Here is a 4,357-nt window from a genome sequence, read left to right as displayed (position 1 = left end):
GCTCCTCTTGGCTGTGGTGCACTGGCTTCTCATTGCAGTGGCTTCTCTTGTTGCAGAGCATGGGCTCTAGGCACGCAGGCTTCCGTAGTCGTGGCACGTGGGCTCGGTTGATGTGGCACACGGGCTCTAGAGCGCAGGCTCAGTAGTTGTGGCGTGCGGGTTTAGTTACTCCGTGGCACCAGGGATCTTCCCAGAGCAGGGCTCGAACCCATGTCCCCTGCATTCGCAGGCATATTCTTAACTACTGCTCCACCAGGGAAGCCTAATAATTCAGTTTTTTACAAAGAGAAGATTCCTAATATTATTCCAGAATTTTAAAAATATATAGTTGGATAACACTATGAAAAATTAACTGATATATTCTTTTATTATTTCTCTTTGCTCCCTGGATTTCGTTTCCTCATCTAGTCAGCTAGGCACTGTGAGCTCACTGCATTAGGAAGGTAAAGACTCAGCAGAAATGAGGGAGAAAAAAAGAAAATTCTCAGCTTTGGAATGTTCACAACGGAGGCCACAGTAAAACAGGTGAGAATTCTGTGAACAAAAAATAAATGTCATCTCAAATGCAAAAAAGTATTCTCTGCACTGGGAGGCAGGAGAGGGAGGGAGGGAAGGACTGAAGGAGAGAGATCAGTGTGGCCAGGGACATGGCAACTGTGCTTGAGGACGATATGCCCAGGAAGAGAATCAGAATCTGGAGAAGATTCAGCCTGCACGTGATCATTGCCTCCAGCCAGCACCCTCATCTCAGACGTTGGGAAATTCAGAGAGAGAGTGGGAGTACGTCAGGAGCGCCACGCGCAGAGTCTGTGTGGCAGGGGTTGTGGCCGTTCCCTATTTGTGAGGAGTCCCCAGCAATTTGCAGGCCTCTTCTGGAAAATGCTGGCGGAGGTCTCTAGTGCTTATGTGAAAGCTTGTTCAGAAACCTGAAAAGATACAGATGTAGCTGACAGATAGATGCATAGATAGAAAAATGTCATTAAATCAAAGCTCCAGGAAAGCTTTGGAAAATGCCCTTTATTGCATAGGACGCTTCTATTGTCATATGATGTTAGACTGAGTGCCGGTCCCTTCATCCTCCTTCAGACCACGGCATTCTGTCTGCTACTCTCCCGAGGGTCCTTTCTTCTCCCTGGAAGGGATAAAGCAAATGAGGTAGAACAGGAAGAGACAAGAAGCACTCCAAGCTCTGCTGGTCAGGGTTACCCTCCAGCATTGCCTTAATGCTCAGAGCCACACACACCACAGTGAGCTTGGCTCCAGATCAACTACCACGCCACGAAGGTTCTGGAACATTTCCATATCTCGGGGGACCTCATTTCCACGTGACTCTCTTTCCTATTCCCCTTTGTCACAGAAGGCTAGGTACAGTGGTCAGGGTGAGATCTCGGCTCAGGCCCAAGGCTCTCAGACCTCAAAGTTCTGGTCCTGCAAGGGCCCCTGTCCTCTCTTGAGACCACTCCTGGCTCTCTCTGCCGAGAAGGAGCTGCTGGCAGTACGTCCTCTAAGAGTTGAGGTCCATCGTGCAGACCCTGAGAAAACTCCTAGGAAAAGGCTCCACCTTCTTGTTTACGTCAACAGAGGTCAATGCCTTTGTTAGTGCTGGGTGTGTCCCATTTGATGCAACTGCAGAGCCATTAGGTCAACCAGCACATGTGTGCGGCCCCTTCCCTTAGACTCCTCTGGGCCCTCGTGACATAGGCTCAGAAGACTGCCAGCCTCAAGCCTTACCTCTTCCAAGGGACGGCCACACCGTCTTCCAGGATCTTCTGTCCCATGAATCTCAGTTGCTGTTTGGAACTCAAAGGAGAGAAAAGACCCTGCCTGCGGGGTCTCTTTGGGCTGGGACCTTCCCCCATGGGCTGCTCTCCCTCATTCTCCTTTTCTTCTTGCTTCTCTTCCTCCTCCTCCTCCTCCTCCTCCTCCTCCTCCTTCTCCTCCTCCTCCTCCTCCTCCTCCTCCTCCTCAGGGGTGCTCTCGGATCCCACATTGCCCATCAGCTGGGCCATGGTGAGATGAAAGACACGGCAGCTGAAGCCCTGCAGGACGCCGAACTTCACGTGCTGCTGGAGGATCTCCAAGGTGGGGAAGACCCGGCAGCAGGCCATGCACCTGAAGCCGGTCTCCATGGTCAGCATCCAGTCCGCTGTCTTGGCGCTGGGTCTCTCCTCGACGGCAGGGGGCCCTGATGGGCTGCCTGGCTCTGCCCTTTCTGCATACTCTTTCTCCTCCCCAGTGGGCTCACTGTCAGACAGGAGGCTTTCGGTGGACACATCAGAAGAGGGGTCAGTGTCTACTGCACACACATCCTCAGGAAGGGTCACTTCTTCTATCCTCAGCTGCTTTTCAGGCAACTCCAAGGGTTTCTTTGTCTTCCAGGAGACAGCGACACCCTTGTTCACTTGTACCTGCATGTAGTATATTTTCATGCCCCTTTCCTCTTTGTCTGGGTGCAGATAGTTCTTACAGGGTGAAGAGGGTGAGGAGGAGACACAGTGTGATGGGGAAGCGGTCTCTCCTTCTTCCTGATCCTGGGCTAGGTGTGGTCTAGGCTGGGCAGTGTCTCGATGAAATCTCTGGATTCCTGAAAAAGGAAATTAAAATCATAATAACATGCATGGGCCATGCCAGAAACTGAGGGAGCAGGTGTGGTAGACGAGAGAGGGACATTGGCACGACATAGCTATGTCGTGAGCTTGGTGTCTGTTGGCCGTAGGACGGAGTGGTGTATCTGGTGTCATCTGTGGGCTTTTCATGTGCGTGGGGGGGATACTGGAGCGGTGTCTGTATACAGGGGTGTGGAGTATGGTGGTGAGGGCTGTAGTATGTGAGGGATGCGGCTGGATGCGTGTACGACGAGGAGTGTGTTTGGGAATATCGGTGGTGCATTCCTTGTGGAATGGGGCTGTGGTGCAGGAGAGTACTGTGGAGCACGTGCTTGGGGTTGATGTGCACTGAGAAGGGCTGTGCCTGGAGGGCACGTGTATGTGTGAGCTGTGTGCACCAGAGCTGGATGGTCCTGCTCTCAGGCTGGAGGTGTATGATGCAGAACTCTGTCCTTCTCTGGAAGCAAAGGCAAAGACAAAGCCTACATTTTCCTCTGAAGATGCTTAATCTGGTCCCTCTTCCCTCCACCTCAAGCCCAGACCTTTCCGGCCCCTGCTCCTTGACTTCCCCACCATGGTAGTAGTAGTATTCACACACACACACCCAGACTCAGCTGGCATCCATGCCCTCAGAACAGCTCAGCCATCCTGCCCAGGCTCCTCCACAGAGCCCTCATCACCTCTGGTGACCCTGGATTTCCTCTCAGCCTCCCTGGGATCTGTGTGCCTCCTGCCTCACAGCCAAGCACCCCCTCACCTGAGGAGCCTCGCGCCCTTACCAGCGTAGCTAAGCTTGCGCAGAGTAGAAGTACAGAAGAAGTATTTAGAGGCAGAGGAGACCTCCCCTGCCCCTGGGCTGCAGCCTTGGGCCACCACAGTGGATCCAAGCCGAGGAGGATCCTCTTGTGACTTCGAGATTCCTGAGGGAGGAATGAAAGGCTCAGGGTGGGTTCATCAGTCCTCTGTCCACCGATATTTACTGAGTGTGTGACACGTGTCAGGTGCAGTGAATACACACAGTTGAGAGTGTGCTTCCCAGTGGATCCTCCAGGATTTAATTCCAATCAATACTTATTCTCTCACTGTCTAGTTGGTAATGTAGGCTTCCTTGGTGAGTGCGAGTGTGTGGGAAGAGTGAGTGATGTGTATCAGTTAAGTCTGTGGTAAGTGTGGTGTTGGCATGGGGAGCATAGTGCAGACGTGTCTATCTGTGTCTGTGGCCTTTGTGTGCATGGTTTCTGTTCACAAGTCAGGAATTCTGGGACATGTAACTTTTCCTCATTACATGGTGTGGCTTGTATTTATGGTGCGTGTTCATTCACCAAGATTCAGTAAGCAGCTACTCCTGTGTATCCAGCACTCTTCCATTGTTGTAGTCTTTGGTAACGCTGCACATTCTAGTAGGGGAAGACACACACTAAACAAAACTACAATAACTATATAATACATCAGCTGGTGGTAAGTATATAAGGGTTGCCAGACTTAGCGAACAAGAATTCAAGGCACCCAGTTAAATTTCAGTTTCAGATAAACCCAGAATAATTTTTTAGTGTAAGTATTCCCATGCAGTATTTGGCCTGACTTAGTTTTAGTGTAAGTAGGGCCCATACAATATGTGGGACATACGGATACTGAAAAATTACTTGTTGTTTATCTGGAATTCAAATTGAACTGGATAGCCCATATTTTATCTGGCAATCCTGACATGGGTTAGTGAGACTGTGGTTTACTGTGGTTTGTACAAAGCGGGT

The 4,357-nt window shown here is 50.8% G+C and overlaps 1 long non-coding RNA gene across 1 annotated transcript; it reads left to right on the top strand.

Moving 5' to 3' along the window:
• The first annotated feature begins 428 nt into the window (after nt 1-428).
• LOC309810990 lies at nt 429-2,278 on the top strand. Its single transcript, XR_014295089.1, has 3 exons — nt 429-525; nt 1,970-2,082; nt 2,237-2,278. It is a non-coding gene; the product is annotated as an uncharacterized lncRNA (long non-coding RNA).
• The last annotated feature ends 2,079 nt before the right edge of the window (nt 2,279-4,357 follow it).

This window comes from Mesoplodon mirus, assembly GCF_964341445.2.
Source record: "Mesoplodon mirus genome assembly, chromosome: 10".
Taxonomy (NCBI): domain Eukaryota; kingdom Metazoa; phylum Chordata; class Mammalia; order Artiodactyla; family Ziphiidae; genus Mesoplodon; species Mesoplodon mirus.
This window is presented reverse-complemented; position numbering and strand designations above follow the sequence as displayed.